Genomic DNA, 25,693 nt, shown 5'->3' with positions numbered 1-25,693 from the left:
GATTATTTCTCCTCTAGTATAAACTTTGCAATTGATAATAAATATCTCAATTCTAGTTTTAGAATCGGGGGCAGACGTACCCTATGCGAGGACGAAATGGGAAATGCCTAAACAAATTTGGTGTTGTTATCTCTCTTTCTCTAACTCTTTAATTTCTGCATAAATTGAATCTTGTGTGAAACTAATTGGTAACTTCATCTCTCTTAATTGTTGTGCATTAAAGTTGTTCGATAAATTGTTGCAATCACTTTGGTTGTAACTAAGGAAATTTCTGCACAATCAATTCTAGTGAATTTAAGACTTGGTGTAGTGTGCACACCAAGTGTTTGCTAAAATTAATTTCACACAAGTTTATCAATATTCTTCTTGTTTTCTAATAGTTTTAATTCATCATTGGTGGTAGCTATATCAATGATTTATGTGTTTGATTGATTGATTAAGATTTTTTTTGATTAGCTTTATCTTAGTCATTCCATTAGGTTTCACGCATATCCGATCTTTTCAGTAACGGATCGTTTAGACGATCGTGGTCTATGGAGATTTCAGAACCTTTAAAAACACATTTAAAAAACGTCAAGTTTATAACTACTGATCTATTCACCCCCCTTCTAGATCGGTACTATCGTCTAACAAAAACCTCCATAAACAGTCTCTATAAACTCACTGTCTGCATACAGTTAGCATTTGCATATCATGATCACTCATATATCATGCATAAAAGGAAGGAAGAAGTTTTTCTTCTTTTTACAAAAAAAATAAAAAAAAAATCCGTCAAAATAAAGGAGAAAACTTCCATTTTATTTTAAGTTATTCAATTTTATATTTTCGCGTTTATTTTCTTTGTTTGTTCCATATTTATTTATATTAATTTTTTAATTTTGTTTTAGTAATATTATTTTTTATTTTTCTTATTACAAATGTGTCCCCATTGTTTGTAATTTTTTTATTTATTTTCTTGCTCTTATTTTCATTAGCCAGATAAAAATGAGCTATTAAATAAATGACAACATTAAATCAACTTTTTTCAAACAATAAAAACACTTGGTCAACACCAATCATTCATCATTCCAACTTCCAAACATTTCATCATCAACTATTTTTAAACCATTTCATATTTCTATCACAAATAAAAATGCTTGATCCAACGTCAAACCCTTTTCTCAAAACAAAAATTCGTAAATGACTAATAAACAACTTTGACCAATTCAAAATTGAAAGAAAAAGACTACTTGAGTGAAAGATCCAATCATAGTCCCAAATGTTAGACCTAAGTTGTAAGAGCTTGCAAGTCATAAATATTTATCTTTTTCTAAAAAAATTCAAACGCATCTCTTTTTCGTAATAAATTGGATGAAAAAGACTACATGAGTGTAAGGTCCAGTCATAATCCCGGATAGTAGGCCCAAGTTGTAAGAGCTTGCAAGCCCTAAGTGCTCGTCTTTCCCTCAAAATTCCCAACTTTTTCATTAAAAATTTGGAAAAAGAGACTATATCGGTGAAAGGTTCAATCATAGTCCTGAGTGTTAGACATAAGTTGTAAGAGCTTGCAAGTTATAAATCCTCGTCTCCAACCCAAAAAGACATATAACACATCCAAACCATTTTGCCTCTTGGCCTAACCATCAAACACTTTTTAAACTAAAGATGTTTCGTCTCGAGATTATGAAAAAGAAAGCCTCTTCCACATTTGTGTGAGTGAGATAAGTGATGTTTTCCCGTGAATGTTGATATGTAGAAATCCATTCAATGTGATGCAAACGCCCACTCCTCTAACTGTTTTGGGTAATCAATCTTTTATATTCGATTACGACAGTGACAACTTTTTCTAAGATCGATCCACAAACAAACATTATATACCCAAAACTTTGTAGCCTTAAGTTCTCCATCGCACCTAGAGATACGTAGGAGCGAAACCCACAATCTCGTCAGACACATTAATAAAAAACCATTTTTAGGCCCTTTTTTCCTGTCAAACCTTTTAATAACCCGAGAAAAGCAAACATTTTTAAGCTAACACTTAAGCCCAAACTACCTAAACTGTTTGCGTTGAGTATAACGAACATGAGAGGTGCTAGTATCTTCCCCTTACATAATCGACTCCCAAATTCGATTTAGTTGTGACTACCATATCATTGTCGTTCTTTAAAGGATTTTCTCGATATTTTCTCTTTCTCTTTTTTAGGAAATAAATAAAGTTGGTGTCGACTCTGTCAGTCATTTCCGCGGGTGTGCGACTCGCCTCGCGAAGTTCGTATTCTTTTTTTGAGGTACGCCAGTGACCTATGAGCAACTATTTTAGATTGTTCCAAAATTTTCTCATAAAATCACAAATAAATTAAAGAACAAGTATCCCTTGGAATATTTTACCCTCGAAATCCATAATTTCTTCTTTTGGATCAATTTTTAAATTTTTCATATTTTTAAAACAAATCCATAAAAGTTATGTTATCATTTTTTTATTTCCATTATTATTTTAGTAACATGGACACTCTTGAAATTTTTTGGTGCTACTTTTATAATTTTTATATTTTATTTTCCACTTTTATTTTAGTAACAAGAACTCTGTTGAACGTTTGTGTTGTTGTTCAGTCATACTTTATTTGATTCTTATAGTGAGTTTGCTAATTATAATATGGTTGAATCTAAAAAACCTTTAACAAAACTTGCTATTCCTCGAAGAACTTTAAGAGAACCTGATGCACCTGATGTCACTTATAATTTATTGTCTATTGAATACCCTGAATTGAATGTATCATTTAAACTTAAATTTGACTTGATACATTTGTTACTAAAGTTTAGTGGTCTTGTTGGTGATAATTGATAATGCGAAAATACATCATATATTTGCCTTGATTTACACTCAAAAATCGTATCACTTTCATTTATATTCTGATTATTCCGCAAGTGTTCGAGTTATTTTTGCAGGTATTTTAATTCCCATGTTTAAATGAGAAAAGTATAGAAAAGGAAGGAAAAGAAGAAGAAACAGAAGAGAAAACAACAGAAAAGCAGAAAATACAAATCATGTGCATGTGACGACCGTCACAAACCCTGTCATGACTGTCACACCCTGAGTGTCACGAACGTCACAGGCCCATCACGACCGTCACAAGGCTAAAAGCAACGTAATGGAATTGTTCAACAGAAGTGATCCACACGCCCATTTTTCTCACTCCTCAGCCCACTTTCCCGTGAATTTCTCACTCAACCAAGTCACCCTTATTTCTCTCAAATACCAAGACCAAATGGAGAATATAAAAGGATGGAAGTTGGAAACCTACGGGCACGCTTGATTTTCCTCCCTGAAGCCAGCTTTCAAGATTTTTCTCTGCATTTATTTTCCACAGCAATTCTGGTTTCTATTATTTTTCTTCAGCAACATTGTTTTCTTTTACCGCAATTTATTTACCGTTCCGTTCAGAGCTTTGATTTTTCCTTTCCCTTTTCGTTTTTCATTTATCCAAAGTAGTAGTTTCCTACAATGGGGAACTACTGCAATTTGTTTAATTTAGTTTAAGCAATTATTTTGAAGAAGCAGAATCCTACCGACCTGTGGAGGACTGCTCAAGTACTTCTAGATTCGGCATATTCAATTAATCCAATTTCCAGGTTTTTATCCAATTATTATTGTTATTGCTTTATTATTATTATAATCATGTTTGCTTTATTGTTAATTTGTTTATGTTCATCCGTGTTTGCGCTATTTAACATGTCCGGCTAAACTACCGGTAAAGATATGTAAACAATTTAATTAGACGGGATTTAATAATAATCGGTGTAAAACATCTTTTCTCAAACAATCTTTCTGGCTGCGGTTTTTAGTTTAAATTTAATTAACTTTGTCACGAGAGTGAGAAGCTATTTAATACGGTTTTGCCACGAGAGTGGGAAATTAACTAAGGTGAGAACCGACAATCGCGAGAGCGTGAGGGTCGAACTGGGTAGTAAAAACTAGGCATTTATTTTAAAAATAGCGAGAGCACTTTAAAAGCAATTAGAACTTATTTATTTTCAAAAAGTATTTTTAACTTCAAATGGGACAGTGAGAGCGTACATTCTGACTTAAGAGTATAGTTCGAGTCAACAATCACGAGAGTGTGAGATAAAGCCTTTTAAATAAGTATTTTCTACTGAAAGATATTTGGTACTTAAAATATACACCGGTGACTTATCGAATCCCCGGCGGTTAATGCGTTGCATACTAATATCCCTCTATTAATATTTTCTTAAAAATTTAACTTCCTTTAGAATTAATTTTTGTTCAACCAAACCTCTAAAAATCATCTCCTTAGCTAAACATAGTAACATCGATAACATTAGTTTGACCATCGGTCCCTGTGGGTTCGATATATTTTAAAACTAAAACGACTGGACTGTGCACTTACAGTCATGTACCCGATAAACTATATTTTATATACAGTCACGATCTGTATCAAGTTTTTGGCGCCGTTGCCGGGGACTTGATTTAGTCAAATAGTGCGATTCTTTCGTTGCGCAGTATAGACTAAGGTAAAAACTAATTTCCTTTCCCTTATTTCCCCGATTGTATGCCAAGTACTCGCTCACAAGGCGAAAACATAGCACCACCAATTGCAGAATTACATCGTTTCTTATATTTAAGACGCCGAATACTAGAGTACGAACGAAGGTACGATATTCCCAATATCTTTTTTCATGCTATTGAACCAGTTGAAAAACCAACCATGGCTACAGTGGAACCACAAAATCGTCCTCTTAAGTTCTACGCTACCTCGTCCCAACAAGAACCTCACAACAACATTGCTGCCCCTGCTATCAATCGAAACGATTTCGAGTTAAAACCCTCATTATTATCAGCCATCCAACATTATCAGTTTGCTGGAAATCCTACGGACGACCCTAATGAACATTTGACCAAGTTTGTGCAGTACGCAGACATTGTGAAGGCGAATGGTGTATCTCAAGATGCGATAAGACTACGCCTTTTTCCTTTCTCTCTAAGAGACAGAGCTTGGGCTTGGTTGCAATCCTTGTCATCCAACTCAGTTACTACATGGGAAAAACTGAAGAACATTTTCTTAGCCCGATATTTTCTGCCAAGCAAAACTGCTATGTTGGGAGCTCAAATCAACGGATTTCGACAAAAAGATGTAAAATCTCTCTACGACGCGTGGGAGATATACAAAGACATGATGAGGATATGTCCATATCACGGTCTGGAAGACTGGGTGATCATTCACACATTTTACAATGGGCTTTTGTATAACACAAGACTGATAGTAGACGCTTCCGCGGGCGGTGCACTTATGGACAAACCATACAACGAAGCCTATCAACTCATTAAAAACATGGCCCAAAATCATTGCCAATGGGGAGGTGAAAGAACTCCAGTAGAAAAGCCCCAAACAAAAAGTGGAATGTACGAAATCAGTAGCCTTGACCATGTCCATGCAAAGGTAGATGCCCTTGTTCAAAATTTAGACAACTTGACCATACCACCCGCAACCACCGTGGCTGTCGTGACTCCAAACTGTGAGCTATGTGGAACTCTTGGACACCTTGCACCAGAATGTCAGATATTGACAGGAGTCCCCACTGATCAAGTAAATTACACACAAGGAAATCCTTATTCGAATACCTACAACGCATGTTGGAAAAATCATCCTAACTTTTCGTATAAGAATAACAACGCCCTGTATGCACCTGGCCAAGCACCCGCTGTTCCGCCTGGATATCAAAAGCCAGCTAATAATGCTCCTAACATGCCTAGGAAGTCCAACCTTGAACTAATGATGGAAAGTTTCATAGCTACCCAAGCTCAAACAAACAAAGACTTCTTGAACCAAAACATACATACGAGTGACCAACTTAAACAATTAGCGAGCAAAGTAGACGCCTTAGCCACCCACAACAAAATGCTTGAAACACAGATTTCATAAGTGGCTCAACAACAAGCATCTACTGCTGCTCCTGCTGGCACATTTCCTGGACAACCACAACCTAATCCAAAAGGACATGCAAATGCCGTTATATGAGAAGTGGAAAAAAACTAGACGGACCCGTAGATCCAAGACTCCAAAATCCTGTCATGTACCAAAAACCTGACAAAACAGCAACTGAGAAGGTAAGTGAACTGAAGGAGAAAGAAGATAATACCCAAGAGGCCGAAGAGAAAGAAAAACCTTATGTGCCTCCACCACCTTATAAACCACTCATTCTGTATCCCCAAAGACTCGTAAATACTAAAACTGAAGGGCAATTTAGGAAATTTGTTGAACTTCTGAAGCAACTGAATATAACAATTCCCTTTATAGAAGCCATCACACAAATGCCCTCATATGCCAAATTTCTTAAAGAGATCCTATCCAATAATAAAAAGATCGAGGATAACGAAACAATTACACTTACTGTTAAGTGTAGCTCAATAATCCAAAACAACATGCCTCATAAACTAAAAGACCCAGTTAGTTTCTCCATACCCTGTGTCATTGGAAAGTTCGTCATAGACAAAGCTCTATGCGACTTAGGAGCCAGCATTAGTGTAATGCCCTTAACCATCTGTAAAAGGCTCAACATGGGAGAACTAAGACCAACCAAGTTGTTTGTTCAACTAGCTAACCGCTCAATCAAATATCCTATTGGTATACTAGAGAATGTCCTAGGACGTATCGGACAATTCTACATTCCTACAGACTTCATAATCATGGACATCAAAGAAGATTCCAGTACACCTATTATATTAGGAAGGTCATTCTTAGCTACCGTCAGAGCCATAATAGTCGTGAAAAGAGGTAAGCTAACATTCGAAGTTGGAGAAGAAAAGGTTGAATTCATCTTGACATAATTCTTACAAGCGCCAACTATAGACGATACCTGTTATCTACTTGATGTCATAGACGAGTGCGTAAGAGAGATGGAGATGCAAGAAACCATATATTCTGATATAATGAAAATCCAAATCCCTCCAATCTTTGAAGATGATAATTGGTGTGAACCATACCAAAATGACAGTCTAAGTGAATGCTTAGCACTTACACCCAACCACATGCAATGCCCGAAGAAATCAGACTTAGAATTAAAAACACTACCAAAGAACCTAAGATACGAATTCCTAGACACTGAACTCAAAAGACCAGTAATAGTCAACGCTGACTTAGGACAGATTGAAACTGAAAAGTTACTAGATGTCTTAAGAAAATATCCAACTGCGTTAGGCTACAACTAAAAGGAATAAGTACTTCTATCTGTATGCATCACATTATGCTAGAGGAAGATTGTAAAACCTCTAGAGAACACTGTAGCGGTGTATTCGTCACTTTATGATTTATTGATTAAATCAAAAGCAAAACATGCAAAGAATCGAGTCGCCACCGCACTTTTATTTATCCAAAGGATTGGCTAAAAAGCGAACAAAAGCCTAAGAAGTTTTACACATAGAAAACTAATGAAAAGATCAGAGAATCTGGGTAAGGGGTTAATTACGCAATGGGAAGGTGTTAGGCACCCAAAACGTCCTAGGTACTCCTAGGGAGCCCTTTTCACACTTGTTGTATAAAAAAGTTTATTTGTTTATGACATATTGTGCAAACAACGATGGAAGGGATGAGAAAAGAATATACAAGTTATTATTTTTGTGTTTGAACGGATGAACCCGTTGCCTACGTACCTTTCCATGGAAGGTAAGGATCAAAACGCCGTAGTTCGGCTAAAAGATTTCTAAAATATGAGTGGGTTCATTTTAAAACAAAAGCCCTAAGGTCTTTCGTTATCCACGGGAGAAAACTCAACCTTATACAAACAACAAGTCCACCATGTGAGAACAGCTTCAACTTGCTAGTGAGGGGTTAACCCTATAATAAGCAAGGAAGTCTTACAATTCAATCACTAAGGACAAGAAGGTGAGATTAATATCAACCAACTAGGATAAATCAAACCTATGTGTCGCAACCTGAAAAATACAGTGCGCAAAAAAAAAAACAACCGGCGAAAGAAAAAGACAGAAGAGTCGCCACCGTGCGTTATTCATCCCAAAGGAGGGAAAGGAAACGCTCGAAGTAAACCTGAAAAAGGAAAGGACAAGACGGGGTCTCGCAACCAAATCTTGGGTTCGGGAGTCGGTTATGCGAAGGGAAGGTATTAGCACCCCTACGCATCCGTAGTACTCTACGGGATCCACTTTTGTAGTTCTTGTCTAAAGGGTGTGAGTTTATCTTGTGCTGTTTACCAAAAAAAAGGTTAAATGAAAATGACTCGCGCGGATGTCGCATCCACTGCATACGTATCTCATATGAATATGAGAATCAGAGTCTTCGTAGCTCGGCTGACCTATGGGTTGGGGGATGTGTGCTCGCTAAGACATCGCGTCTTATGCCTACGTATCTCATCTGGAATGAGAATCAGAGCAAGCCGTAGTTCGGCTAACTACGGGGTTGTGGATTGGGTTTTGGACGAACGACGTCACTACGCAATCTACCGGATGCTAGACCTTTGGAGACTTACTCGCCTGTAGTAGAAGGAGTAAACGTGTGTTATGGAGAAGAAAAATCAATGAAGGGTTTGTTTGCATTGTAGGAACGCGCATGCAAAAGGGTAATGAGGATAAGACCTCATAGCTCTTAACCCTGGACAAAGGAACCTGCATAAAGTAAACACAAAAACATTGCCTCCTATCGAGGTCTTCCAGCTAGGAAAGCAGTAAAATGCGGGAAAAATGTAAAAGTACCACGCGGATAAAGATCCGAAGTAACAGCAATTAAAGGAATGGGAAACCCTGAGATCCTTCCAAGCTAACATCATCAAAGAAAGTGGGTCAGTACAGGTAATCGGAATGAACCTCCAGGGGTTATCCCACAAATAAAGTGGGAAACCACGCAAGTTATCCCTGCAAAAGTCATGTGAGCCCTCACAAACTCAACAAAAGGGTTAGTGAAACACCATAAGCATTTTTTTCATGGATAACAGTATGGTTTCAGAAACCTCAAACCCTGTGGCATACACTTCAGAAATCATGTGATTGAACATTCAAGGCATATGTTTCACCCATTCATGCATAATTAAACCCGTGGGCAAAAACATAATGAAATTCATCCATTATACCTCATACATTCAGATGATCCAAATTAAGAGCATAAAATTATGGGAATGAGGCAAACCTGATGGGAGAGACCGGTTGAAATCAAATGGCACGGCTGGGTTTGCAAGGCAATGAAAGTGTGTGAGTCAAATTGAATTTTTCAGAGCTGCCTGGGGGTTACTCTGAGTTCTCTGTCAGGTTTCTCTTCAGGTTTTGTCCAGGGTTTTGTTCCAAGGAAACCTCAGAGTATTTTGCTTCTCTTCCTTTTTCTCAAGTGAAGCCTTGGTATTTATAGACTGAATTTCATGGTTTTGTGGGCTCAAATGAGAGAGACCCAAGTCCAAAAATTTTTATCGTTTTTTTTTTTTTCGTTTTTTTTTTTCGGATCTAATTCTGATTGACATGATGAAATGCAATATGAAATGATAAATGAATGCATGAATGAGGAGGGCAAATTTTGGGGTGTTACAGCTGCCCCTATTCAATCATCAGCTAAACCGAGTAGGATGAAAGCGAACAGCTTATCAGACAAACGGGGTGAGCTGTGATTGAATACCAAAGACAGACCGAAAATTTGCGCTCCGAGAACACCACAAAAACGCGGAAATACACCGTGCTGTTTATTTTTCTTCCGATCCTCTGGCTTAATCTGGAGTTTCGATCCTCTGGCTGAACCTATACTCAATTTAGTCCTCTGGTTGGATATTAATTTTGATCCTCGGGCAGGATACGATTTTGATCTTCTGGCTAGATCTTCTTCGATCTTCTGGCTAGATCTCCTCCGTTTCGATTCTCTGGCTGAATCTATTTCCTTTGATTCTCTGGCTGAATCTACTTCGATCTTCTGGCTAGATCTGAATTGTTGCGATTTTCGATCTTCTGGCTAGATCTTCTTTGTTTCGATTCTCTGGCTGAATCTACTTCGATCTTCTGGCTAGATCTGGATTGTTTTGATGATAAATTCCCATCATTAGGATCCCGCATCTGAGGCATGCGCTGGTTGACCCTCTTTTGAAATCTACACCCAACCTTCATATTAGATATGCAGCTTCGAGAATATTCTACTTTTGGGCTTCGTACATATTCTTCGGGCTAGAACATGTTGTAACGACTCCTCAATTAGACTTGGGCTTGCTAGGGAAATAAAGCTTGTAGGCGACTTCACTGGGGAATCTTCAAATTGAGCCTTAGGCTGGCTCACTGGAACACGATTCTCAGGCTGAATCTTCGAAATGACCCTCAGGCTGGATCACTGGAACACGATTCTCAGGCTGAATCTTTGAAATGAACCTCAGGCTGGATCACTGGAACACGATTCTCAGGCTGAATCTTTGAAATGACCCTCAGGCTGGATCACTGGAAAACGATTCTCAGGTTGAATCTTCAAAACGACCCTCAGGCTGGATCACTCACGCTTGATCCTCTGGCTGGATCTCATGACCTTGGTTGTAAAGTAATTCTTCAGTCTGCTTGGAAGAACCTGTTTATCAGCTTATGTGTATGCTTGATATGATATGCATGCAAATGCAAATGTTATGCATGGTGTAAAAAGAAATCTGCTTGGGGAAGCAAACTCCGGTAGGGAACAGATCGCTGTATCAATCCTTGAATGCTCTGTGGGGAATGATCCGTCTACCGGGACCAATGAGCCACCAAAAAAAAATTGGCTGCTTGAAAAGTTGACCTTGCGGGGGGAGTATCAACTATGGAAACTTTGTTCGGCGAGGCTCTGTGAGGAGAGTCTGTGGGGAAAATACTTCCTGGGGAAATGTCGTAGGAAACGGCCTTTGCTGGGGTTATGAACTTGCTAATCGCCCTCAAGCTGGGGATTAACAAATCTGTTAAAAATAATCTGCTGGGGATGAGATGAACACTGGGAACACCACCCTCTTGTCCATTGGGTATGAGATGAACACTGGGAACACCACCCTCTTGTCCGTTGGGTATGCAACCACTCCGCTGTTGCTAGGAAGATACAGTCTGACACTGTCAACTCCGCTGGGGATATATAGTCTGGATACTGTCAACTCTACTGGGGATAGACAATCTGGATACTGTCAACTCTGTTGGGGAACATGCTCTGCTGAGGAGAGACTTTGTCAACCGCTTGGGGATGAGGATTCATGACTTGGCATCCGGTTTCTGTGACCTGCAACCAAAAATACACGTATGCCTCGGGGGAATTACTCGGTTTGAATTCACCGTCCGGGATTAAGCACATTCAAAGCAATTTTAAATGTTTTCCTGTGCAGATCATCTGCAAAGGCCACCATTATGTTCATATGCAATATGTTTTTATCAAAAATTCGGACATTTTTGCAAACAAACTGATAAATGAAAAATAAATAGGCTCTTTAACTGAATTATTCGACTCTTACTGGGGAGAAAATTTGTGCCAGGAATAGGCGAGGGTATCAGGAAGCTGATCCCTGAAAAGAGGTGATCGCTATAAAAAGAGAATTATCCTAATGGCAATGGGGATACGGGCTCCCACCGAGTTTCGACTCTGCTATGGCTCGTATGTCCGCAAGACGCTCTGCTCATCTTGCTTTCTGAAGTGGATGATTAGTCGATCTTTAACCTTCGAAGATTGCCGGATTGAATGAAATGGTGATATAACACTGATGAACTTAGATCACAGTCATTCGCTTATTCCCTAACTTTTGCCTGGATCGCCCCCTTTTCGGGTTTTCAATCCACCGGGATACCCATTTTTGCCTGAGCCGCCCTTTTGGGTTTTCGACTCACCGGGTGTACTCTTTTTTTTATATCCCTAATTTTTGCCCGAACCTCTTTATTCTCTCTTTTTTTGTTCATCGGGATGCCCTTTTTTTGCCTGGACTATTCTTTTTATCGTCCAGCGGGTCTATTTTATGCGAAGTATTTTTTTTTTTAACTGCGTCTGAGTTAATAGGGGACGGGAATCCTTCGCCATCCATGGTTGTTAGCATCAAAACTCCACCATGGAAAATCCTTTAAACCACGTACGGACCCTCATAGTTCGGTGTCCATTTGCCCCTGTGATCTGTGTTGGGAGGAAGAAATATTTTGAGTACCAATTCACCGACTTGATACCCCCGAGGGCGCACTTTCTGACCAAATGCTTTCTTCATTCGTCTCTGACCGAGATACGTCAATTCTGGGTACGTAGTTCCAGCATAGCACCATTTCCCGTTGGTTTGATTGATGACCAAAGCTGAATCCCCGTATACATCCAGGGTTTTAATTTGTATATTGACGGCTTCCTCAAGTCTTAGGATACAAGCTTCGTATTCGGCTTCATTGTTGGTGCAGGGAAAAGTTATTCTGGCACCAAATGGCATATGAACCCCCTTTCGATGTGATCAACACTATACCAACTCCGCGACCATTGACGTGGACCGCCCCATCAAACATCATAACCCATTTGGATTCAAGGTCAGGCCCCTCCTCCGGGAGTGGTTCCTCTCAATCTTTCGATTTGAGAAACATGATGTCCTCATCAGGAAAGTCAAACCTCATAGGTTGGTAATCATCAATCGGTTGCTCTGCAAGACAGTCTGACAAGACACTTCCCTTTTTGTGAAGTGTATTGGATGTCATACTCTGTCAGTATCATTTGTCACCTAGTAACCTTTCCGGTAAGTGATGGCTTTTCAAAAATATACTTGACTGGATCCATTTTTGATATCAATAGAGTCGTGTGAGTCAACATATACTGTCTTAGTCGGCGAGCAGCCCATGCCAAAGCGCGACAAGTTTTCTCGAGCAATGAGTATCTTTGTTCACAGTCGGTAAACTTTTGCTAAGGTAGTATATTGCATGCTCTTTTCGACCTGACTCGTCATGCTGACCGAGCACACAACCCATTGACCTTTCTAACACAGTCAAGTACATGATCAACGGTCTTTCCTCTCGGCCTGTAGACTGGCCCCGATCTTGATCTCTTTCTTGTCGTCTTCGGTACCAACGTTGATGGTCTCAACCACCTCCTGATAAGGTGTAATAGCTCGGTCCTCCTGTTTCAACAATCTGGCTAACCCTTCAGGAAATTCACAATCTTCCTCAGCCCCTTCTTCGGCTTGATAGATAGGATTGTCGAAGTCATACTTGGCCATAGCAGTGTCGTTAGCAGTGAGATCCGAGTGGTCGGCTCTGCATGATGGAGGATCATGCTTTTCCTTAGAATGAGAGATTATTTTTTTTTGGAAAGAAAGAAAAAACGAAAAAAAAAACATTGCCATTTTTTTTTGTAAAAGTAAAAAAACTGAAAGAAAGAGAACACAAAATTGTTTGCAAAATCTGTCCTTTATTGATGATAAAAATAATTGCGAAATGTAACTAAATGGATGGCCCTACAAATGAGCCGTTACACCTTGGGCAAAGTGTAAGACTTTATTATGCATGTAATAAAGGAAAACAATAAAAATCACTCTTTCAGTAGAGTAACCCGGACGGTTTTTTCAGACGACCAATTGTCGAGCTTTTCTCCCGGGACACACGGGCGAATCCAGCTATCTAAGTCACAGTCGCTGTCAGCCTTGTCTTCATCTGCAGCATTGACGATGTGGGGGGAAACCAAACCCCCGCTGGAGAGAGTACCGGTTTCATTCTTCTGAGATCCCGGAGCATACCCCAATCCAAACTTGTCTTCTTTGATGACTGGCTCCACAAATTTGCCCCAGCCTTGGGCATTACCAGCTTTAACCACTTCGACAGCTTGCTTGTATGAAGAGATAGAAGTCCCGACCTTCTCAAACTCAGGTGAAAAGACAGCTTCGGGCGCGACCTCATTGATGTTTGTAGTTTCGAAGCCCTGACACAGCATCTCATGCATCTCGCCGTCCATCTCTACATACTTAAATGTAGACAGGTGGCTAACAAAAATATCCTCTTCACCACATACAGTGACGATCTGACCTTCTCGTTCATATTTGAGCTTCTGGTGGAGGGTAGAAGTAACAGCACCGGCAACATGAATCCAAGGCCGACCTAGCAGACAGCTGTAGGCAGGCTGGATATCCATCACATAAAAGGTGCTCTTGAACACCTGCGGTCCAATCTTAATTGGCAACTCAACTTCGCCAAAGACAACTCTCTTAGAGCCATTAAAAGCCCTCACAACTAAGTTACTTGGCCTCAGGATGGTGTCATCGCAATCCAACTTCGTTAAGGCTTTCTTTGGAAGAACATTCAGAGAAGAGCCTGTATCAACCAAAACATGGGAAAGCATCACCCCTTTGCACTCCATTGTGATATGCAAGGCTTTGTTATGATTCCTGCCCTCAGACGTCAGGTCATTATCGGTGAAACCTAGCCCCCGGCTAGCGTTTACATTGGAAACTACCGACTCCAGCTGGTTAACAGTTATCTCTGGTGGAACATAGGCCATATTCAGTACTTTCAACAAGGCTGCTCTGTGTGCCTCAGAGCACAACAATAATGAGAGAATGGAGATCTTTAAGGGTGTTTGATTTAGCTGGTCGACTACCTTGTAGTCACTTTTCTTGATAATCCTCATAAACTCATCCACTTCCTTCTCGAATGCGGTCTTAGGAGGATCTTCCTCAGTAGTAACCTCTTCGGTGGATACCTGTTTCCCTTTAGCCTTGGCAGCTGCCTCGGCTTCAGTATTCGCGCGTAATGTTGATGGCGCAAATAGGCGTCCACTGCGAGTGAAGCCACCAACCCCTCCAACATTGTCTACAGCGGAGCTACCAATGTCAATGTCTTCTTCGTCAACTTTCTGCCCCTGGCAGTAGATATCAGCCCCATAGTGCCACGGGATAGCACTGTCTTTCTCATACGGAACAGGTCCTGGTACCGTGATGGTGATTGGACCAACCAAAGTCGGTTGAGGGCTGTCAGAGTAAATTGCGACTGGTGCTGAACTTTCGATGTTCACCGCTGCTGGTTCTGTACTTTCTGGGAAATATATTGTTGTCGGAGTGAGTCTCTCGGGAACATATATTTCTTCAGGAGTGAAATAAAATGTCACCGTCGATACATCATTCTTCACCGGACGGGCCTGATCGAACTGAAGACAACCTTCATCTATCAGCTGCTGAATACCCCTTCTCAAACTGTCACATCCGTTTTCGGCAGCTTGACAATTTCTGCATTCTTCCCCACAGCCCGGGAAAATCTGTCCTTTCAGAAGTCGGTCTTTAACCACCGATAGCGAAGTCTTCACCTTAGTCACATCAGAAACCAAATTCAAAGTTTCCCCACTATCAACAACATTAATCCTTTGCCCGCCGTGAGCCGGCATCGGGTTCTGGATAACATTAGGCACCGGAGCAAAATTGATAGCCTGTGCATCTCTCAAATCTTGTACCTTTAACTGGAGAGCCTTGCAATTATCTGTAGTATGGCCAGGTGCGTTGGAGTGAAAAGCACATCTGGCGTTGACATCATAACCTCTAGGAAAATTATTGGGATCGATTGGTGGGGCCAGAGTTCTCAACGTAACCAGATTCATGTCAATCAGCTTGGGAAGTAATACTAAATAAGGCATTGGGATTGGCTCGATGACCCGGTCCGTCTGCCTTGGACGTTGTTGATAGTGTCTCTGCTGACCCGGATTACCTCCTTGTTGTTGATTGTTGTACCTGGGTTATTGTTGCGGATGATATTGCGGTTGAGGAACAGGTGTTGGAATAGTGACTGCGGCCACTTGATCTTGATAATAATTAGGGCGTCCTTTACTCCTGCCTCTGCCGGCATACACAACGCTTGCCTCGCCTTCTTTTCTTCGCTGACCGTTACCAGCAAACGGTCTCTTGGGACCTGATGGGTTGGAAACACTATTGTCTTGAATTCGGCCCATCTTCAACAGACTCTCGATTCTTTCTCCAGCAATTACTATCTCTGCAAAGCTGATTGACGGGCAAGCAGCCAATCTCTCAATATAATTGCCTTGAAGAGTGTTCATGAACATGTCCGCCATCTCCCTTTCAGACATAGGGGGTTGGACGGACGCAGCAATCTGTCTCCAACGCTGAGCATACTCTCTAAAGGTTTCCTTGGCAGTCTGAGACATACCTTGCAACAAGGTCCGATTTTGAGCCATGTCCAAGTTGTATTGATATTGCTTGACAAAAGCCTCTGCCAAGTCTTTCCAGCTCTTGATGGTAGTACGAGACAAATGAGAATACCATTCACGAGAAGCTCCAGTTAGACTGTCTTCAAAATAGTACATCCACAGCTTTTCATCTTCCGTGTGAGCTCCCAACCTTCCCAGATAAGATTGGATATGAGTGCGTGGGCAAGAAGCCCCGTTGTATTTCTCAAAAGTAGGGGGTTTGAACTTGTGAGGAATCCTTACTCCCTGAACCAGACCAAGATTTGTGATATCAAAGCCTAAGGAATTTTGAGACTCCAAAGATTTGAGCTTCTCAGCAAGCTCATCCATACGGCGAGTGGTCTCGAGGGCCTCGTCGTGCAAAGAAAATTGATCATACTGATAATCTTCAGTAACGGGGCGCCCGTTAATCCGAATTCCTTGATTCACATTGTACCTTCCGCCAATACCATTTCCAACATTCCCTGTGTTGCCAACATTACCCGGGTTTCCATCAGCATTTGTGTTACCCGCGTTCACAGGGTTATCGGCGTTCCCAGGGTTCCCAGGGTTTCCCTCAACATTTGGTATCTCCACCTCCGGATCGGGTCTCGGTTGCTCAACCAATTCCCTCAGCTTTTCCTGGCCTTCTGCCATACCAGTCATCAATGTCATGAACTGATCCATCCTTTCACGCATATCAGCCGGCTCTTTCTGTACTTGGTCCATCGCTAGTTGTGGACGATTTTCCTTTGTCGGGTACCTGTGGACTCGCTTGGGACCAATACTGCCTGATACAGGGAACAAACATTAGACACTGCGGTGACACCTGCAAAACAGACAAGGGTTAATATGCATGGTATGCGATGCACTGCTTGTTCAGTTTTAAGGCACCCCCGTTTTGAAAGGGAATACCCTGCAAATGAATAAGCATGAGATGTTGGATGCAAATATGCAGATGATGTTATGCAATGCAAAGGCATGTCAATCAGAATTGATGGATCCGCTTGAACATCTGTCAGGTTGCACTTCCTGGAGAGAAATTCACTGAGGAATATAATACAAGACCAAAACTCTGCTCCAGAAAACCGGGTTGGTTGGAGGTTAAGGTTTCCTGAATTTAGCCCACCCCTCACTGGTAGGTTCTAAGAACAGAAGTTCGTCAGCTTCAGCCCTTCAGTCGCGAATAATATGTTTACCACTGAAGGTTTGGCATTATTACGGGATAAAAGACCTCCACTGACTCCCCTCAACAGGACATCCTAAAGCAAGTTCCCAGTCTCGGGGTCCTCGGATTGATCAGCGAGAATGCGCCCACCAGAGCTAACATAATCACGTCTCGGAGGAGAGGCCTCGACTGAGTTCTCGGGAAATGGTCACCAGAGTCGACGATTTCTAAAGGAACACCATGTCGTTACGGAACATCCGTAGGACATAATATATCCAAAAGAAACCTCGTCTGGGTGTGGTTCTTCACGAACGACTTAACGTAGCAACATGCCACGCAAGCCTCATGATCATCCACTCTAAAACCTGTGTGTACACTCAAGCCTGGGTAATGGACTTATCTCTCATAGAACATCCCATCCTAACAAACAAACAAACAGATCCAATAGATACAACAAGCAAATAAATGTACAAAAGCATGAACACCCAATAAACAAGAAATCACACAAGCTAGGAGAGACTCACTTAGGGAAGATGGACCAGCAAGAGGTCAACTTCTTAGTCCCCAGCAGAGTCGCCAGCTGTCGCAACCTGAAAAATACAGTGCTAAAAAAAAAACAACCGGCGAAAGAAAAAGACAGAAGAGTCGCCACCGTGCGTTATTCATCCCAAAGGAGGGAAAGGAAACGCTCGAAGTAAACCTGAAAAAGGAAAGGACAAGACGGGGTCTCGCAACCAAATCTTGGGTTCGGGAGTCGGTTATGCGAAGGGAAGGTATTAGCACCCCTACGCATCCGTAGTACTCTACGGGATCCACTTTTGTAGTTCTTGTCTAAAGGGTGTGAGTTTATCTTGTGCTGTTTACCAAAAAAAAGGTTAAATGAAAATGACTCGCGCGGATGTCGCATCCACTGCATACGTATCTCATATGAATATGAGAATCAGAGTCTTCGTAGCTCGGCTGACCTATGGGTTGGGGGATGTGTGCTCGCTAAGACATCGCGTCTTATGCCTACGTATCTCATCTGGAATGAGAATCAGAGCAAGCCGTAGTTCGGCTAACTACGGGGTTGTGGATTGGGTTTTGGACGAACGACGTCACTACGCAATCTACCGGATGCTAGACCTTTGGAGACTTACTCGCCTGTAGTAGAAGGAGTAAACGTGTGTTATGGAGAAGAAAAATCAATGAAGGGTTTGTTTGCATTGTAGGAACGCGCATGCAAAAGGGTAATGAGGATAAGACCTCATAGCTCTTAACCCTGGACAAAGGAACCTGCATAAAGTAAACACAAAAACATTGCCTCCTATCGAGGTCTTCCAGCTAGGAAAGCAGTAAAATGCGGGAAAAATGTAAAAGTACCACGCGGATAAAGATCCGAAGTAACAGCAATTAAAGGAATGGGAAACCCTGAGATCCTTCCAAGCTAACATCATCAAAGAAAGTGGGTCAGTACAGGTAATCGGAATGAACCTCCAGGGGTTATCCCACAAATAAAGTGGGAAACCACGCAAGTTATCCCTGCAAAAGTCATGTGAGCCCTCACAAACTCAACAAAAGGGTTAGTGAAACACCATAAGCATTTTTTTCATGGATAACAGTATGGTTTCAGAAACCTCAAACCCTGTGGCATACACTTCAGAAATCATGTGATTGAACATTCAAGGCATAGGTTTCACCCATTCATGCATAATTAAACCCGTGGGCAAAAACATAATGAAATTCATCCATTATACCTCATACATTCAGATGATCCAAATTAAGAGCATAAAATTATGGGAATGAGGCAAACCTGATGGGAGAGACCGGTTGAAATCAAATGGCACGGCTGGGTTTGCAAGGCAATGAAAGTGTGTGAGTCAGATTGAATTTTTCAGAGCTGCCTGGGGGTTACTCTGAGTTCTCTGTCAGGTTTCTCTTCAGGTTTTGTCTAGGGTTTTGTTCCAAGGAAACCTCAGAGTATTTTGCTTCTCTTCCTTTTTCTCAAGTGAAGCCTTGGTATTTATAGACTGAATTTCATGGTTTTGTGGGCTCAAATGAGAGAGACCCAAGTCCAAAATTTTTTATTATATTTTATTTATTTATTTTTTATTATTTTTATTTATTTATTTATTTGTAAAAAATTATTATTATTATTTTTTTTTTCGTTTTTTTTTTTTTTTTTTTTCATTTTTTTTTCGGATCTAATTCTGATTGACATGATGAAATGCAATATGAAATACTAAATGAATGCATGAAAGAGGAGGGCAAAGTTTGGGGTGTTACACTATGGCTAATGTATGAAAACTTATCAAGAATGGACAAAGCCACAAAACCATTGAATGAGTTGGATTAACCAATTAGGATTTATTCACAAAAGAGGGTCAAAGTATGATTAGAATTCAATTCAAAGAATTATTATGAAATGGAGTTTTGAAAAATCAAAGGCCTAAAGCCTAGGTTTCTAATTTTTGAAAAGAAATGAGAATGTTTGCACAATATTTGTCAAAGTTTTTGAATTAACATGTGAAAAGGGAGTTTTGAAAACACACACAAAAATGGAAGGGTGAGGAAGTAAAACTTCTTAGATGTTCACCTCTTGAAATCATATGTAGATGATTCAAGTGATTCCTTTGGAATGAGGCAACAATGCAAGTAAGCAAATGAACAAAACAAAGTGATACCGGATGCCAATCAATGGACTTATACCAATCTCACAAACAAACATGGATACCGGATACCAATCAATGGATTTACACCAATCTCCTAAAACAAAACAATGATACCAGATGCCAATCAATGGACTTATACTAGTCTCACAAAACAAACATGGATACCGGATACCAATCAATGGATTTACACCAATCTCCTAAAACAAACAAATGATACCGGATGCCAATCAATGGACTTACACTAGTCTCACACCATATCATAGGAACAACTGCCAAGTAATGGACTTATGCTTGTCTCCTCCATGGACAAAGCAAAATGCTATAAAGCAAAGTTTATGAAATGATATACAAATGATGATGATAAATGCACTAAGGCACACTCAAGCAGATATGCACAGATGAATCAAGTAATCAAACAAACAAGTCAGTTAGCACGCACTATATACAAGCAATTAGGCTCAAGCAAGGTTAGACTTTACAGTCAACTGGAATGGGGTAAGTTATGCTCTTAACCTTAACATTGAGAGTTAAGGTGAAGCAGATGAAATGGAGATGAGGGGTGTGCCTCATAGCTCTTATCCCTGGCCTGGGAGAGCTTTGAATAATAGAAAGTGTGGGAGTTCAGAAAGTTGGAACTCTCTCCACAAGTGAATGACTCTATAAATCTTGGGTTAATATCCACAATGCATCAACATGTTATGTGAGCAAAGGGATGACACACTGAATAGTAGGAGATGGACTACACATCTCTTTTATCTACCAATTTCCTCATATGAGGACTTTTCCTGCTTGGCACAAAGAGTAAACAATCACAAGCATTGCCTCTTAAGGAGGACTTCAGACAGGTGCCTGACCACATAACAGGCCAGGTCTTCCAGACTACATGAAGAAGAGAGGTTATACCTAAGTGGTTAAGCAACCAAGCAAAAGCAAGTTCAAAGTGAACTTAAGCAACTAATGTACCTGTGGAAACATCAAACAAATCAGTACAACTATACACACAAACAACCAACAGTTAATATCAACAGCCAACCAATAAGCAAAGGCATAAGCCACAAGTCAAGCTCAAATGAGTTAACAACCCTACAAAACACACATTAGTGATCAAAAGCAAATATCAAATGCTCTCAAGATGAGGCATCATCAATTGTGTAACTTGAATGTGTAACCTGAAACAAAGCTTCAAACATGAGAGGCAAACCACTAGGTCAAAGCCTAGGGTCAAAGATGGAGAAAAAAATTTAAAACAGAAGCTGAAAATTAACATGAATCAACTTCAATCAATTAAGAACACAATCTAAAAGGTCTCATGTCAATAGCATCAACCAAATTCATTTCACAAATCAATCATGGCAAGGTATGCAAATTGGAAGCACATTGTGACATCAGAATGAACAAATGCACATAAATTCAAAAATGATTCAATTAATCTCAACAAAAATCATGGCTAAACAGAACATACAACATGATCAACACACCAAACATTTGAGCAATTGGACATGATTAGGCATGGTAATCAAATTGTATAAGGCAAGGCAATCAAAATAAGCTCAAATATGGCACCAAATGACACACCAACTTAGCACAAGCCTAAAACAGAAATGAAACATGGTAAAAACCGCAAATCAAAGCCAAAACAATCTTCAACATGTCTAGAAACAATGTGTAAAATTTCACATCCATATGATAAAGAACAAGCATTTCATAAATCAATGAAATTCAAGACTATTCAAAAGTGCATAAATGATCATACAGCAAGAAAAATCTCAGACAAATCAGAAATGATACCAAAAATTCCACAAAAAATCATGAGCATTCACAACCTCTACAAGGAGCATCATACAAAAAATCACAGCATTTGGAATTCATTTGGCATGGAAAATCAATTAATCAAGTTGGACAAGCAAAGGTGTGACACACATTGTCACACCTACATTCACAAGATCATAACTTAGCAACCACAAATGATAAAAATGCAAACTCAACACCAAAATGTCCAGCATGAAGTCTAGTTTAAGCATGTCAAATTTCATAGGCATTGGATTAAATCTCATCATTTCACAAAAGATATGGCAAGCAAGGTACAAAAAGGCATACATGTTACATTCTCTAGCACCAATTTAATTTCAGCCATGCACAATTTATGAAAAAATAACTAAAAAATAATAGACAGAAAATAAGACATAACACAAAAATCCTCATATTTTTTGGAGCTATTTTCAATTTGTTTTGATTTTAGAAGTTAAAGAAAAATTAAAAAAAAAAAGCATGTGACATAGTGTGTGAAGAAATGGAGGGAAAAGGAAATAAATGTGAAGCAATTGAAATAATGCTGGAGCCAGGGATCGAAGCCAGGCGAAATTTGAAAGTCCAGGCGCGCCAAGTGAAAACGCAGCCGTTTTGGCTCAAACCCTAAGCATGCAAACTCATAATCCGCAGGAAACGTTGAAGAACACGCATGTAAATTCGCAGGAAACGCTATGAAGGTTATGGCAAAATCCGCAGGAAAAGTGCAGCAAGCTATGAACACGATGAAGATCTTCAAGATCTTCATCCTCAAATTCCAGAAAAATTCAACATGTCCAGAATCACAAATTAAGCATGGCAACATGTAGATCTAACATCATAGAATAAAAATCAACACGCATTTCATCCAAAAACATCACAACATGCATGAATCGAATGAAAGAAAAATCATCATCAAAACTTTAAACAGCCATTATTCACTCAATTTGGCACGAAAATCATTGATTCAAAGCTCATGATACTCAGCATTCACGGATCTATAACATTATGGCAATGAAAAGCAAGATTATGAAAGTTGATTTTATGACCTCTTGTAGAACAGTGCTGGAATTAGCTGGATTCGAGCCTTTGCAATGATCCAAGAGTCTCCTAAAATGCTTGTGTGAATGTTTGGATGAAGAATTGAGGCTTAGATGTGCACGAATCTTCAAAAATTTGAATCCACCATTGTTGAGCTCAAGCTTCAAATGTGAACAAAACTGCACGAATTGCTATGGATCTTGCTTCAATCTTGCTCAAGAACTCTCCAGAAGCATGAATCAACCAAAGGCAATGCAAATTGTTCAAGAATTTGAGAGAAAATTTTGAGAGAAAAAGAGTGGAAAATTTCTAGATCTGGAAAAAATGAAGTGTTGTTATGATTTTCTGTTAGGGTTTTGGTTTAAATACTCTCTATTAATCACCCTCTAAACATGATTAACCAATTGGTAATGGAAATGATTAAAATGGAGGTGTTTTGACAAAATGGGATTTCACCCTATGCATGAATATCATGGATGAACAGTACACGTGGCTGATCCAATTTCACTTAAAAATGCATTTTGGAGCTATTGGCAATAGTAGAAAGTTCCAACAATTAGCCAATTTTAAACTTTGAAAATTCCCTCCAAAAATCAAGTGGATTGTCACATGTTCATATGATGATATTTCATGAAATGCAATGCATGATTTGGATAGTAGAAGTTAAGAGAAGAATTTAGCAAAAAGAACCACTTGAATTGGACATTTGGTTGAGAAGTTATGCACATTTGAATCTCCATGTACACCTTGCCATGTTTTGATCATAATTCCTTAACCACACATGAGAAATTGATGATCTTGGACTTTTTGGAAATGGGAGAGAAAGATCTACAACTTTCATGTTTAACAAAATTTCATTTGAAGCTTTCTTAATGATGTAATCTTGAGGAGAAAACCTTTCCATTTTTGGCAATTCCAAATTACAGGTCACTTACTATTTTTGGAAAGTTTTCATCTGACCTCAAATTCTTCATTGTTGATGTTTGAAATGTCAAATGAGATTTGTATGGACATGAATGAGGCCTCTCTAACCATCTCCCACCTTCAAATCCATGATAGGACTGACAGTTGACTTGTGTTGACCTTTCTTAGGGTTTCAGCTGACCTGGCTATGCTCAGATGAAATTCAAGCTTCTACCACTTGAGATTTTGATTCAAAATGATACCATAGCTCATATGAACTCTTATGAATGATTATGGTGCCCAAATTCTCAGGAATGGCCACCATCTCCTGCTCAATGACTGCCTTTGACTGCTTTGACCTAAGATTGTTTCATCTGCAAGGCAAAGGTTAGATGACACATTTTTGTACTTTTGGTTAGTGATAAAAGGAAAAGCAATGATATACAAATGCAAAACATGCTTGGTGATCAAGAATCACACTCAAAAGCTAACCCACCCACAGGGAAGGAGGCAAGGTGCACAAAGATCCTTGAGGCAATGATATGATATGATATGATGCCATGAGGGATCTTAGGGACAAAATTGGGTCTTACAGATGCCCCTATTTAAGGTCATTCTATCCGGAGAGGTGAAGTTTAGAAATCTTTATCTCGACGCGGTAGAATGGGCTTAAATAACAGTAATGAGACAAATTTTGGTCCCTAAGAGACCTCATGATGCAAATGTATGCATGCAAAAGAAACAAACTCTGTGGGGAACATGGGTCCACAAAGAAGAAAAAAGACGATCCATCGGAGTAATACACTCACCAGGAACAGAGACTTTAACAAGACTCTCATGGGGATAAGAAAAAGAATGCGTGAGCAAGACACGACTCTGAATTAGGGGAAACAAGAATTAGACACAGCGTGAGCAGGACACGACTGGACTGGAGACCTCACTGGGGGGTGAAGGACTCAAAACTGGGGAAAAGAAAAAATTCCAAAGGAAAACACATCCATTGGAAAGACACAAGCTGACCCAAACTATCCACAAAGGATACTTCGGATAAAAATCCGGACTCGGACCAAGGAAAGATTCACAAAGAACCTCCCTGTCGGGGCAAATATTGCATATATTGGGGAACGCCAATACAGCAAAAGGGTAAAAACACCACAGGAAACTCCACTAGAGAAGGTCTAACAAAAAGACTCTCCTGGAGAAGCAACAAAGAATGAGGTGTTACCGGTATAAGGGTAACAAACTCAGGAAGAATGAATATCTAAGACCGGTATAAGGGTGAGAGATATCAATCAACCAAACATCTGAGAAAGACCTGAAAAAGGTATATCAACTCAGGAAAATCTGACTCCACAGGGGACCAAGGTCATAATAGGGAGCAGAAAGGAAGGAACACCAGGGATACCGGTTACTGGGTATATAATAGGTGACCGACCAAAGCGTGAATTGGTATATATGCCAAAACACTCATCATCCGAAAGGAGGGCTTGAAAAAGCAAATCGACTTACAGGATGGACATTCGAATCCACAACAGGAAAACGAATCTTACTCAGCTGGGGACACAAACCCAAAGAGCGCATGAGATATAATATCCATTACCGTCAGAACGTGGATAGAATACTCGCATGAGATATATTATCTATTACCGTCAGAACGTAGACAATATACTCGCATGGAAGGAAACACCAGGGATACCGGTTACTGGGTATATAATAGGTGACCTACCGAAAACGCGAATTGGTATATATGCCAAAACACTCATCATCCAAAACACAAACTTGTTAAAGGATGGATATTCGATTCTACAAAGAATACGAATCTTACTCCGCTGGGGAAAATCAACAAAGGATTTCAACCAAAGAGCGAAAGAGATATATTATTCATTACCGTCAGAACGTGAATAATACACTCGAAAAGGAAGAGACACCAGAGATACCGGTTACTGGGTATATAATAGGTGGTCTACCGAAAAGAGAGACAATCGATACCAACAACAACAGGGTAAACGAAATATAACTCATAGGGGATAAATTGCAAGCATCCGGCAATT

This window comes from Lathyrus oleraceus, chromosome 7, assembly GCF_024323335.1.
Source record: "Lathyrus oleraceus cultivar Zhongwan6 chromosome 7, CAAS_Psat_ZW6_1.0, whole genome shotgun sequence".
In the NCBI taxonomy this organism is placed as follows: Eukaryota; Viridiplantae; Streptophyta; class Magnoliopsida; order Fabales; family Fabaceae; genus Lathyrus; species Lathyrus oleraceus.
Note: the sequence above shows the minus strand (reverse complement) of the source record.